Source organism: Clytia hemisphaerica, unplaced genomic scaffold (assembly GCF_902728285.1).
Source record: "Clytia hemisphaerica strain Z4C2 unplaced genomic scaffold, Clytia hemisphaerica genome assembly, whole genome shotgun sequence".
Lineage (NCBI taxonomy): Eukaryota > Metazoa > Cnidaria > Hydrozoa > Leptothecata > Clytiidae > Clytia > Clytia hemisphaerica.
The window spans coordinates 119,241-134,688 of NW_027104568.1; the positions used below are offsets into that span (position 1 = coordinate 119,241).

At 35.0% G+C, this 15,448-nt stretch overlaps 1 long non-coding RNA gene across 1 annotated transcript; it reads left to right on the top strand.

Moving 5' to 3' along the window:
• The first annotated feature begins 4,241 nt into the window (after positions 1–4,241).
• Positions 4,242–15,259, top strand: LOC136823423 (uncharacterized). The gene is made up of 5 exons (XR_010849028.1): positions 4,242–7,770; positions 8,094–13,209; positions 13,533–13,655; positions 13,930–14,063; positions 15,021–15,259. It is a non-coding gene; the product is annotated as an uncharacterized lncRNA (long non-coding RNA).
• The last annotated feature ends 189 nt before the right edge of the window (positions 15,260–15,448 follow it).

A 15,448-nucleotide genomic window follows, 5' to 3' on the forward strand; every position in this document is an offset into this window, starting at 1 on the left:
CCTAAAAAACCACATTAAAAAATCTGGGCCTTAATAAAAGTTACACAATAGACATCCAAAGAACACTTCGTATTATGACAAAAAGATATGTGTTTCACAAAAGTTTCAAAACTTTGAGTAAATCTTTTTTTTCTGATGTCATCGAAAAAGTTTGAAAACTTTATTCAATAGATTTCTGTAATCTCTATTGTCTCTTTATCTTAACATAGATCCTTCTCATTATGCCATCAGCATGTAACTATTCAATTGACACCCAGTTTCCCCAGTTAATTACTGCCATCTTTGCTAAATTCTCGGTTTATCTCTCCTCTATAATTTCTGTTCCAAAATATTGCTGGATCTGTCAATTTAAATTGGCCATAGAATTCTCCATGAGTTTTCATCTCTTTTCTCAACTCCTGCATGATTTACCCCACCTCTCCTAAAAAATTCAACCACCAATAAATACCACTTGTTTTATCCAAATTACAAAGATTTAAAGCAAGTCTCTGTCAGTTTCTTAGTGTGCCACAGGCTCACACATGTCTTACATAAATTCATTGTCTAAATACCATTCTCAATGAATCATTACCACTTCTCTCTGCTTCTCTCCACAATCCCATGGCTAGCCAAACCTAGAAAATTTGGGCTTAAAATACCATAAAATTCCACCACTTTCCAATTAATTATTACCACACTCTCCAAAGTTCTCTGTTTGTTACACCTCTCCTCAAAGGTTTCGTTGCCAAAATACCACTTTTCTTCTAAATGAAATATTCCGACTTCTCTCCACTGTTATATGGCTTGCCGCACCTAGAAAATTCACTCTTCAAATACCACTGGATTTTCTCAACTACTTGACTCTCCAAAGTTTCAGTGTGTAAACACGCACCCTCTGGGAAAACTCACTTAAAATACCACCAACTCCAAAGTTTCACAGTTTGAAAATTCAATTCAAAAGAACCTCAGTTCGTTCAGTTATAATAACTACCATACTCGCCAAATTTTATTGGTTTGTTACATTTCGCCTAGAAAATTCAGTCTCAAATACCACTGGATTTTCTTATTAAGTTTCTACCATTATCCCCAAAGTTTCACGGTTTTCAAGGCCTTTCCGTAAAACCCACTTTAAAAATTCCAGCAGTTTCAAGTTAATTACTGCCATACTCTCCAAAATTCTATATTTCTTACACCTCTCCTCGAAGGTTTTGTTGCTAAATACCACTGTATTTCTAAATGAAATATTACCACTTCTCTCCACAGTTAGTTGTATGGCTTGCCAAACCTTGAAAATTCAGACTCAAATACCACTGAATTTGCTCAATGAATAATGACCATGTTTCCAAAGTTTCACGGCTTACGAACCTCTCCTAGAATACCTTAATACTCACTACTAAAATACCACAACTTTCTCCAGTTAACAACTACCACGCTTTCCAAAGCTCACTATTTATTACAAAATTACTGCATTTCTCAATGAATTTTTACCACTTATTAGTTTGCTAGACCTCTCCTCGAAAGATTTACTCGAAACTCATTATCAGTCTAGTCAACTTCGCCACACCTCATTTCTGTCTCAAATACCACTATATCTCGCAATGAAATAATACCACATCTCTCAACTGCTGCAGGACCTGCAACACTTCTCCAAAAGTTCATTCTCCACCGGTACTAATACCACCATTTCTTTCTTCTTTCTCTTTCTCATTTTCTCTTTCACAGTTTACCACATCTCTCCTCGAGAAATTTTAGTCTGTCGAATTGCTGATACACATAAGGGGTGCCACTCCACTTACGGTTGCAGTTCCTTTTCTCAAAAGGTTTGATCTCCTTGGTTGTGATTCATACGGTGAGTAGAAAGTTGTACAAATCCATGATAACGGCTTATCGATAGAAGCATTTGTTCAAGACACCCTCCCACATTCCAAAAGCAGTGAGTTACATTTCGTCAGGCTCCTAGAACCCTCGACATATCTCTCCAGATCAAGCAGGGCATGCAAGCTACCGCACCACATCAAGGTATAACTTTTGGTACCAAAGAAAGGTGATCTCAGCAAATGTGGGAACTACCGTGGGATATCGTTGAATACTATTCTTGCAAAACTGGTAAACTGTATGATTCTTAATCGTATCCAACCAGTTCTTGACCCTCATCTCATCAGAATTAAAACAGATTCAGACAAGGTAGATCCACAGCGTCCCAGATCTTTGCATTGAGCCAACCTACTGAAGATGTAAAGTCCAACAATCTACCAGAATTACTACTTTTCCTAGACTTTTGGAAGGCATTTGACAGCATACATCCAGTTAGAATATTCACTATACTGAAAGCATATGGGATACCAAACAAAATTGTGCAAGCAATCAAACTTCTTTACAAAAACACACGAGCAAAAGTTCAATCTCCTGATGGAGAAACAGAAGAATATTCCCCCTTGCCTTGGAATCTTGTGGAAAAACATTAAAGAAACTTACTTCCAAATAAAAAATAAGTTAGTTATCTCAAAGAAAATAATTTGGATTAATTTGTTTGACTCAATAAGTACATCTTTTTTCTAGTTATTTTTCAGAATAATGATGACTGTTCGAAAACAAAAACACCAAAGGAAAGTACAGACAACGCAGAAGACACAAAGATCGCCATCTACATATTCTGGTCAACATGACAATTTTTGTTGGCCTCCAAAAAGGATTAAAGGAAAAGTTGATCTACAGTAACTAATTTATGTTGAATTCTTTCTTTACATTTAATATATTAGTACCAGATTACCCCTTTGTCATGCTATGATTTATTTTTTTTGCTTTAGTTTTTAATAGGTGCCAGTGGATCCCACTGGGTTATTTTAACAATCGTTTGCAAAGATTTTGAAGCCTGAAGACTCAACTCAAGCACTACAATCATCAATAAACGAAAATGTAAAAGCTTATGTGGCAGTGATGTCATCCAATACATCAGATTAGCACAATTTCAATGTTGCTTCAACACCATAATGTGAATCAGCAGATTAAAGACATCAAATCGACATCAACATTGCAGCTGTCAAGTCATGAAGTAATACATCGCCTACTACTTACTAATTGGTTTACTCTTAAGACAATCAGATAGAATATGTTCATCTGGCCCACACAAGGACTTCTGTACCAAATAAATCCCTTTTTCGTATGATGTGAATAAAATTAGACATCCTTTTCATCTTATCAAAATAACAGTCAAATGAGGGACAAGTCAAGATTCCCTCGTTTTTAATAATACAAATCCTCTGTACGTTAAAAATGAGCTTGCTAGATTCAAACCCGTTAGTATAGAAATATTAGGCTTAGTCTGGCTTAGTGATTATGTTAGATTTGTTTAAAGCAAATACTTATTTATTTCAGGTTCACACTGGACCACACAGCAGAACGTATTTGCAGTACACTTGTATCAAGAAAACTTTTTTGCAGAATTCCACATTTGGAAGATATCGATGATACAACCATCTCATCCATATTTTTAGCTAAGACAAACGTAATATTTGGTAAGAGGTTTTTATACGCCAACCAGTACTCGTGAAATACATGTCTGTCAATGTTGAGTAGGCTTAAAAATATGTTTGAAATCATCTTAGACAAATTTGCATAGGGTGCAGTGCCTCATGCGAATCAATCTGATGTAATGAAATGGTACTAAAATGTAAATGATTAATTAATCACATCCCCAAACCTGTTCTTTTCTTTCTTCATAGCTTTTGATACCACGCTAAGGTTACCACATAGGGTAATTTTCAATTATTTCATGGTTTTTTGTTTCAAAATAAACTTCTGAAAGAGGTACGAATTAACACCTGAAAGTGCAATCATAGATCGCGTTTGCGGCGAAATTTTTATTTTTATGGTCTTTTCCAAAAATTGCGTAGGAAAGTAAAAAGATTTTATAGCATACATCTAAATAATGAAAACAACTAATAAGATTAAAAAATCGTCCTTGTGTTGAAAAATTATCCATACGTTTAAAACTTTTTTTTTGGAATGTCAAGGTAAGCTCAAGTAATTGAGTGATTTTTGATCAATTTTTTTGGCTTTGTCATGTCTTTAATATGGCCCCACAATAAGAAAGATGCCGATATACAAGTGTGGAGAAAGAATATGCAAAATTGATCAATGCTTGAAAGAAGTTGGTTCGTCAAAAAAAAAATGGTATCAAGATGCTTTAAATAGTTTATATTGTTCTAAGTTGTATATTTATAACCTAGTATTATTTGTTTTATATTAACTAGCAACATGTACACAAAATTGGTTGGATCACTCCCTACAAGCATGTTCGTCTTCACCCAAAATATTTTCAAGCAGTCTGGATTAACAGCACCATGAACACTCGCACAGAGTCAACCTAACGCTGCCCTCATAAACTGAATGAACTGACAGATCGCAGCCAAGTATTCAAACCTTCCATTTTCAACAACAACACCATGCCACCTTTCCACATCATACAACTTATCAATGATTTTCAAAATCCAGATGGCGCATATGTAAGGATAGACCAGAAAAATCGCAGCATGGACAAGTGAAAGGTTAAGCTGAACTTGACTACACAGAATTATAAAAAATGCATATATTTTAATAGTCCTTTCTTTGAAAGTGAAGGAAATGCCTTTGGAGGTTATTCTTTCAAAAAACAAGTGATGCTTTCCTTTCCTCTTATGAAAGTATTAGTCAACAAAAAGTGAACAAACAAATCAAGGGGCAAGATATTAGGATGTGGTTTTCGCCTAAAAAACCACATTAAAAAATCTGGGCCTTAATAAAAGTTACACAATAGACATCCAAAGAACACTTCGTATTATGACAAAAAGATATGTGTTTCACAAAAGTTTCAAAACTTTGATGATGTTAGAAAAATTGAGTAAATCTTTTTTTTCTGATGTCATCGAAAAAGTTTGAAAACTTTATTCAATAGATTTCTGTAATCTCTATTGTCTCTTTATCTTAACATAGATCCTTCTCATTATGCCATCAGCATGTAACTATTCAATTGACACCCAGTTTCCCCAGTTAATTACTGCCATCTTTGCTAAATTCTCGGTTTATCTCTCTCCTCTATAATTTCTGTTCCAAAATATTGCTGGATCTGTCAATTTAAATTGGCCATAGAATTCTCCATGAGTTTTCATCTCTTTTCTCAACTCCTGCATGATTTACCCCACCTCTCCTAAAAAATTCAACCACCAATAAATACCACTTGTTTTATCCAAATTACAAAGATTTAAAGCAAGTCTCTGTCAGTTTCTTAGTGTGCCACAGGCTCACACATGTCTTACATAAATTCATTGTCTAAATACCATTCTCAATGAATCATTACCACTTCTCTCTGCTTCTCTCCACAATCCCATGGCTAGCCAAACCTAGAAAATTTGGGCTTAAAATACCATAAAATTCCACCACTTTCCAATTAATTATTACCACACTCTCCAAAGTTCTCTGTTTGTTACACCTCTCCTCAAAGGTTTCGTTGCCAAAATACCACTTTTCTTCTAAATGAAATATTCCGACTTCTCTCCACTGTTATATGGCTTGCCGCACCTAGAAAATTCACTCTTCAAATACCACTGGATTTTCTCAACTACTTGACTCTCCAAAGTTTCAGTGTGTAAACACGCACCCTCTGGGAAAACTCACTTAAAATACCACCAACTCCAAAGTTTCACAGTTTGAAAATTCAATTCAAAAGAACCTCAGTTCGTTCAGTTATAATAACTACCATACTCGCCAAATTTTATTGGTTTGTTACATTTCGCCTAGAAAATTCAGTCTCAAATACCACTGGATTTTCTTATTAAGTTTCTACCATTATCCCCAAAGTTTCACGGTTTTCAAGGCCTTTCCGTAAAACCCACTTTAAAAATTCCAGCAGTTTCAAGTTAATTACTGCCATACTCTCCAAAATTCTATATTTCTTACACCTCTCCTCGAAGGTTTTGTTGCTAAATACCACTGTATTTCTAAATGAAATATTACCACTTCTCTCCACAGTTAGTTGTATGGCTTGCCAAACCTTGAAAATTCAGACTCAAATACCACTGAATTTGCTCAATGAATAATGACATGTTTCCAAAGTTTCACGGCTTACGAACCTCTCCTAGAATACCTTAATACTCACTACTAAAATACCACAACTTTCTCCAGTTAACAACTACCACGCTTTCCAAAGCTCACTATTTGTTACAAAATTACTGCATTTCTCAATGAATTTTTACCACTTATTAGTTTGCTAGACCTCTCCTCGAAAGATTTACTCGAAACTCATTATCAGTATAGTCAACTTCGCCACACCTCATTTCTGTCTCAAATACCACTATATCTCGCAATGAAATAATACCACATCTCTCAACTGCTGCAGGACCTGCAACACTTCTCCCAAAGTTCATTCTCCACCGGTACTAATACCACCATTTTTCTTTCTTTCTCTTTCTCATTTTCTCTTTCACAGTTTACCACATCTCTCCTCGAGAAATTTTAGTCTGTCGAATTGCTGATACACATAAGGGGTGCCACTCCACTTACGGTTGCAGTTCCTTTTCTCAAAAGGTTTGATCTCCTTGGTTGTGATTCATACGGTGAGTAGAAAGTTGTACAAATCCATGATAACGGCTTATCGATAGAAGCATTTGTTCAAGACACCCTCCCACATTCCAAAAGCAGTGAGTTACATTTCGTCAGGCTCCTAGAACCCTCGACATATCTCTCCAGATCAAGCAGGGCATGCAAGCTACCGCACCACATCAATGTATAACTTTTGATACCAAAGAAAGGTGATCTCAGCAAATGTGGGAACTACCGTGGGATATCGTTGAATACTATTCTTGCAAAACTGGTAAACTGTATGATTCTTAATCGTATCCAACCAGTTCTTGACCCTCATCTCATCAGAATTAAAACAGATTCAGACAAGGTAGATCCACAGCGTCCCAGATCTTTGCATTGAGCCAACCTACTGAAGATGTAAAGTCCAACAATCTACCAGAATTACTACTTTTCCTAGACTTTTGGAAGGCATTTGACAGCATACAACCAGTTAGAATATTCACTATACTGAAAGCATATGGGATACCAAACAAAATTGTGCAAGCAATCAAACTTCTTTACAAAAACACACGAGCAAAAGTTCAATCTCCTGATGGAGAAACAGAAGAATATTCCCCCTTGCCTTGGAATCTTGTGGAAAAACATTAAAGAAAATCACTTCCAAATAAAAAATAAGTTAGTTATCTCAAAGAAAATAATTTGGATTAATTTGTTTGACTCAATAAGTACATCTTTTTTCTAGTTATTTTTCAGAATAATGATGACTGTTCGAAAACAAAAATACCAAAGGAAAGTACAGACAACGCAAAAGACACAAAGATCACCATCTACATATTCTGGTCAAGATGACAATTTTTGTTGGCCTCCAAAAAGGATTAAAGGAAAAGTTGATCTACAGTAACTAATTTATGTTGAATTCTTTCTTTACATTTAATATATTAGTACCAGATCACCCCTTTATCATTGCTATAATTTTTGTATTGCTTTAGTTTTTAATAGGTGCCAGTGGATCCCACTGGGTTATTTTACCAATTGTTTGCAAAGATTTTGAAGCCTGAAGACTCAACTCAAGCACTACAATCATCAATAAACGAAAATGTAAAAGCTTATGTGGCAGTGATTTCATCCAATACACCCGATTAGCACAATTTCAATGTTGCTTCAACACCATAATGTGAATCATCAGAATTAAGAATCAAATCGACATCAACATCACAGCTGTCAAGTCATGAAGTAATACATCACCTACTGCTTACTAATTGGTTTACTCTCATGACAATGAGATAGAGTATGTTCATCTGACCCACACAAGGACTTCTGTACAGAATAAATCCCTTTTTCGTACGATGTGAATAAAATTAGACATCCTTTTCGTCTTATCAAAATAACAGTCAAATGAGAGACAAGTCAAGACTCTCTTGTTTTTAATAATACGAATCCTTTGTACGTTAAAAATGAGCTTGCTAGATTCAAACCCTTTATAATAGAAATATTAGGCTTAGTCTGGCTTAGTGATTATGTTAGATTTGTTTAAAGCAAATACTTATTTATTTCAGGTTCACACTGGATCACACAGCATAACGTATTTGCAGTACACTTGTATCAAGAAAACTTTTTTGCAGTGTTCCACAATTGGAAGATTCTGATGATACAGCCATCTCATCCATATTTTTAGCTAAGACAAACGTAATATTTGGTAAGAGATTTTTATACGTCAACCATTACTCATAAAATACATGTCACTGTTGAGTAGGCTTAAACATATGTCTGAAATCATCTTAGACAAATTTGCATAGGGTGCAGTGCCTCATGCAAATCATTATCTGATGTAATGAAATGGTACTAAAATGTAAATGATTAATTAATCACATCCCCAAACCTGTTCTTTTCTTTCTTCATAGCTTTTGATACCACGCTAAGGTTACCACATAGGGTAATTTTCAATTATTTCATGGTTTTGTTTCAAAGTAAACTTCTGAAAGAGGTATGAACTAACACCTGAAAGCGCAATCATAGATCGCGTTGGCGGCGAAATTTTTTATTTTTAGGGTCTTTTCCAAAAATTGCGTAGGAAAGTAAAAAGATTTTATAGCATACATCTAAATAATGAAAACAACTAATAAGATTAAAAAATCGTCCTTGTGTTGAAAAATTACCCTTACATTTAAAACTCTTTTTTTGGAATGTCAAGGTAAGCTCAAGTAATTGAGTGATTTTTGATCAATTTTTTTGGCTTTGTCATATGTCTTTTATATGACCCCACAATAAGAAAGAAGTTGATATACAAGTGTGGAGAAAGAATATGAAAAATTGACCATGCTTGAAAGAAGTTGGTTCGTCAAAAAAGAAAATGGTATCAAGATTCTTTAAATAGTTTATATTGTTCTAAATTGTATATTTATAACCTAGTATATTTGTTTTATATTAACTAGCAACATGTACACAACATAGTTGGTGTGAACCCTACAAGCATGTTCGTTTTCACCCAAAATACTATCAAACGGTCTGGATTAAAAGCACCATGAACATCCTCGCAGAGTCAACCCAACGCTGCCTTAAAAAACTGGATGAACTGACAGATCGCAGCCAAGTCTTCAAACCTTCCATTTTCAACAACACACCCTGCCACCTTTCCACATCATACCAGATGGAGCATGTAAGGATGGACCAGAAAAATCGCAGCATGGACATAAGGCGAAAGGTTATGCTGAACTTGACAACACAGGATTATAAAAAATGCATATCTAATAGTCCTTTTATTGAAAGTGAAAGAAATGCCTTGGGAGGTCATTCTTTCAAAAAACAAATAATGCTTTCCTTTCCTCTTATGAAAGTATCAGTCAACAACAAGTGAACAAACAAATCATGGGGAAAAGTATTAGGATGTGGTTTTTGCCTAAAAAAATCACATAAAAAATCATGGCTTTGATAAAAGTTACAAAATAGACATACATGTGTTCCACAAAAGTTTCAACATTTTGATGATGTCAGCAAAATTGAGTAAATCTTTTTTTCTGATGTCATCGAAAAATTTTGAAAACTTTATTCAATAGATCTCCATAATCTCTATCGTCTCTTTATCTCATTTGTCCTTCTCATATGCCATCGGCATGTAACTATTCAATTGACACCCGGTTTCTCCGGTTAATTACTGCCATCTCTGCCAAACTCTTGGTTTATCTCTCCTCTATAACTTCTGTTCCAAAATACTGCTGGATTTGTCAATTAAATTGACCATAGAATTCTCCATGAGTTTTCATCTCTTTTCTCAACTCCTGCATGATTTACCCCACCTCTCCTAAAAAATTCAACCACCAATAAATACCACTTATTTTATCCAAATTACAAAGAGTTAAAGCAATTCTCTCGACAGTTTCATAGTGTGCCACAGGCTCACACATGTCTTACATAAATTCATTGTATAAATACCATTCTCAATGAATCATTACCACTTCTCTCCACAGTCCCAGGGCTTACCAAACCTCTTAAAAAATTCAGGCTTAAGATACCATAAAATTCCACCTTTCCAATTAACTACTACCACGCTCTCCACAGTTCTCTGTTTGTTACACCTCTCCTCAAAGATTTCGTTGTAAAATGTTTCCACTTCCCCCCACATTTGCCACACCTAGAAAACTCAGTCTCAAAATACCACTAAAGTTGCTCAACTACCTCACTCTCCAAACGGTTAGCAACACCCCTCCGGGAAAACTAACTTCAAAGATACCACCAGTCATTATCACCATTTCTACAGTTTTATGTTTGCCACATTCAGTCCCAAAATACCAATATATTTCTCTTAACAGGTTCACAGTTTGTAAGACCTTGTAATAATTGTTGTAATTTCATCTCAATAGATAATTACCATGGTTTTCCTAACCTCCTTGAAAAGACTCATCCTCAAAATACGATTACATTTCTCAATGAATTATTACCAATAATCTTTAGTTCCACGGTTTGTCACCTCACCTATAAAATTCAGTCTTAAATAAACCACTGGATTTTCTCAATAAATTTCTACCATTATCTCCAAAGTTTCACGGTTTGCCAATCTCTCCTAGAGAATTCACTTCGGAAATTCCACCAGTTCTCACAGTGAATAATACCATGCTCACCAAAATTTATTGATTTGTTACACCTCTCCTAAAAAATTCAGTCCATGATAAACACTGGATTTCTCAATGAATTTTTACCATTTGATGGTTTGCTAGACCTCTCCTCGAAGAATTCCCTCCAAACTGACCATCAGTCTACAGTAATCAAATTTGTCACACATATCAGTCTCAAAATACCACTGCATCTCTCAATGAAATATTACCACATCTCTCAACAGCTGCAGGACCTGCAACAACTCTCCTCCAAATACCACTGGTACCGGTACCACCATTTTTCCCTCTTTCTAACTTTTTCACACCTCTCCTCAAGAGATTCATTCTTACCACTTATTATCTCAACAAGTTGTAACCATTTTGCCACTCACTTCCTCTCAAAATTTCAGTCTTACAGCTCACGGTCTGTCCACCTCTCCCCGAGAGGTTCATTCCAAATTTACACCAGTATCCTAGTATTTACCATTTCGCCACACCTTGCCTCCAAAAATTTCAGTCTCAATAAATGACTTCAAATCTCAGTGAGTTTCACATATTTAAACTGCTCATGGTCTGTTCACCTCTCCCCGAGAGGTTCATTCCAAATTTCCACCAGTATCCTAGTATTTACCATTTCGCCACACCTTGCCTCCAAAAAGTTCAGTCTCAATAAATCACTGCAAATCTCAGTGAATTTCACATATTTCAACTGCTCATGGTCTGTCCACCTCTCCCCAAATTTCCACCAGTTTTGTCACTGAGTTATTACCACTTCCACTTTTCCACAATCTCAATAAATTTCAATCCTCAATAAATCACTACAAATCTCAGTGAATTTCACATCTTTTAACAGCTCACGGTTTGTCACATCTTTCTTTGAAAAGCTTATCCCAAATTTGCCACTGATTTAGTCAAATAGTTATTATCACTTAACCACACCTCTCCGGTTTGCAACACCTCTCCTCAAAAGTTCATTTTAAAAATTAATACAAAATTTCTTACTGTAATATTCCCACACTCACTCTCAACATACCCCTGGATTTTCCAAAGTTTCACCAATTAAAAACCTGTCAATAAGTTCAGACATAATAACTATAAAAATTCTTCATTCTGTTACCCAAGATTTCAACAGCTTGATAAATTTTTTTTATTTTTTTATTTTCCTTTTTCTATTCAGAATGATTTACTATTATGTCAAAATACACACTAATAATTAGTTCTAACAAGCCCATTAAAACCATGATTAGTTAGATCTCACTCAAACAATCAAAGAGTGGAATAGACGATAGGCAAGAGTGACTGTTAGAATAGACAGGTATGACCTGTGATTTCTGCCTCAAAAAATTTACAGTAGGAAACTGTTCTCACTTACTAAAATAAAAACCAAATTTCGAAACTTGCGCTTTCTCTAAGAAAGTGTGACCAGTAAAAGAATAGCAATATTTGATTAGCTGTGTTTTCAACCGTTATTAGGATCTGGGAAATTCAAACACTCTCAGCCCATACCATGCTATATATTTCGCCATCAGTATATAGAATAAGAAATCATAGCATGGATCTCCAGGCTACTAGTTTGAGTGAAAAAGAAAAAAGAAGTTTATTATTTCGCTTTCTCTCTCTAAAGATATTTCACATAAATAGGTTGGGGGGATGCAATCTCTCTCTTGAGCCATGGTTGGTTGATTCGGTCAAATGCAATTTCCAAACAATATCAATAACGATACCAAAAAATCTGATATATTGTTATGTGTACTGCAGAAAAAGGAAAAAGCATAAAAGTTAGTGGTCATTGTCCCGCAAGGGAATATATAAGCATGGGGTGTACGAGAATTTAGGGTCGCAGAAATAAAAAAATCAGAGATTTTGGAAGATCTATTTCACTTATCTGCAATGAACAGTGTGCGCTATTAATGTACATTTTCTATTTGAAAAAGTCATTTTTCGGTATAATGAATGATATTAGTTATCAACTGAAATCATTCATTATCGAAACTTGGTTAAGAGTTTCGTACCGTACTTCCGCCTTTCTTACAAAGATTTGCTCAACTTTTACATCAGTTTGATTGTTCAAATCTAGAAAACTATGATGTAATTCAGCCGAATCAACCAGTCAGTGCTCAGGATAGCGATTGTTTAGTTGAGCAAACTTTTTGATAGGTGGATATAAAGTACGGTACGCTTGGAAACTTTTTTGCATGTTAAAAATAGATATCTCGTACACCCCTTCTTAGTGACATTCCCTTTTCTATCTTAAGTGAAAATTTAAAAGTTGATCATGATAAAAATGATTCAAGCCGCTAAACCAGTATAATTCATCATCCAACGTTCTTGGAATAGATTCCAACGGTTATCAAGCAAGAAATGGTGAAAAGCAGCCTTCCATTGCTCCACCTTCGATTCAGCAAAGAGTATAACGCCTGGCAAAAGACATGATCAACTGGCTAAGAAAGATGAGAAGTAGCTAAATAAAGACGGATAAAAAGAAACGCTGTTTTGTTGATTACACATCACATCTCTATGTTTGCAAGAAAGAATTGCCCGATGATGAACTATTCTGAAAAAACGTTTAAATAATCAAGCATGGGTAAGCCTCTTGAATTACCACCACTACCACTTGCTCGGCCCTAAGCCGAAAGTGTTTACTGAAAAGCCATCAGTGGTTACTGATGTTTGCTTTATTTATTTTCGTTTCTTGTATACAAGAGCATTATTGACCCAAGGAAACATTTTTCAAGAGTAGCCCTGCATTGCCAAAACAATATTTTAGCTATCTTGCAGGTTATCTTACAATATTTTATTTATACTTCGTTTAAGTTGCTGATATCCGGATAAGTACAAACAAGGGCTTGAAATTTAGACCTGTCATAAAAAAACACTTCTTAATTGATGGCTTCTTTTCTTTAATAGCTTTTTCAGGTGCATGTCTAAATTGACACACAACACCAAAAACTTCGGATTCGAACACACAAAGATAACAATTGAAGTTAACCCCATCAATCTGATGCGACTTTCACGTTCTAACAAAATCAGGTAAATGATGTGGCTAATTCTGTAAAATAATATATTCATCATTAAATCCTGGTTACCCCCTGAGAAGGCATGACAATAATACTTATTTTTAAATTCTGCCTCAGTGTTTTCGGAACACAATGCTTTGTTATTTTTACTTTTGAATTATATCATTTAAGGTTATGACTCTGCGTCTAGAATTTAACCATACACCAAATAAACTGTTCAACCTTGAGCTTTGAAAGGTTTTTTACGAAATCTCATGAATTTATATTTTCTTTCACTGTTCAATCAGGCTATCACAGCGTCATAACTATAATTGGCGCTTCATGTATGATCCCGTTTTGTCCCAGAAAAGTCAAATATCACAATCTGTAAGGCATGATGACCTGTCCGGAGCAATGTGTGACATTTGCATTTGGTACAGAGGTGAGATGAATATTTTACAGTATATATGATATAGAAATTGATCACTGCATTTTATTTTCATATTTTACTTACTTTACTTTGTTTGGGTCAGTCTTTTTCAAAGGTGCTCGTTTTTCGATCAAGCATCGCCTACATATATTGGGCTCTTCCAGAAAATGTCCATACATGGAGGCGGAGAATATAGTGTCAAGGGGTAGTGAAAAATCCACAAATTTTTCCCTGTCCTGGGGGTAAACTTGCTCTGTTTGAGGGAAATTTTGCTCGATTTGAGGGTTATATCCAGGGGGTCAACTGATGCTTGTTCGGGGGGTCAGACCTGCTGTCCAGGGTGCCAAAATTCACAATGTCCAGGGCGTAAATTTCTAAAAAATGATATATCCTCCACCCCTCATATTTAAATTTTTTTCTGGAAAAGCCCATTACATTTTCAAGGGGTGATGTGATAAGCTCTTGAGACCTTGATTTCACAAGAGTACTTAAGAAGATTTTTGGAATTTCTGTTGGGTTAAAAGCTATTCTTAAATCTCCAATGAGTTAAAGACTAACTTTGGTTTATTACTCCCCTCCTACTTTAAGGGTTTTCGTTGCAAATTTTGCCATTTCCCAGGGGATACCCGCATATTTTCATATCTTTCAAATCTTTTGGCTTGAAAAAGTCTGTCCACCGCTTGCATGAATATTGAATACAACACAAAGACGTGCCTTTGCAAATTATATTTGTAGTATGACTTGATTTTCCACCTTTAAAAAGGTTCCTTTAAGATCATGTTAGGTTTTTAAAAGGGACCATTATTATATCAACAGTCTTCCTAATCGGCAACTACGACAGATAGTTGATTTCTTATTCAAAGAATTCTTGAAGTTTAGAAGTTCAATCAAAAGGTCCAATCTTCAGAAAGGACCTCATTTTCAATTATCTACAGTGATTAAGAATTTCTATTTTTGTTTTGTTTTCAGGAAAGCACCTAACTTCAAAGATTGACATCAGTTCGCTTAGAATTTCCAATGGATTTTGTAGAACCTGATCCAATGTTGGTTTTTTTTATGCAAGAATGAAGTGACATTGAATATTTTTCATTAACTTCTACTAAGCAGGCAGGGTACAGATGGTTAAATTCACAAAAATATTTTGAATTATTTTTTGCTTATAAGAATCATTATTTTTCTTCATAAGAAATATAACTTGATCATCAGAACAAAAATTTTCTCTTGTTACTTTAAAGCTTGACCGTTCTTTGCTTCCTTTCATCTTGATGTTTAATTTTTTCTATTTCCGAATCCTTATTTGAAAATATTGCACTCAGAAATATCTTTTGAACGAGTACAAAGTATCAAGCCCTATGATAAGATACAGTCTTTTTCTGTTTTCATTCCTAATCAAACAG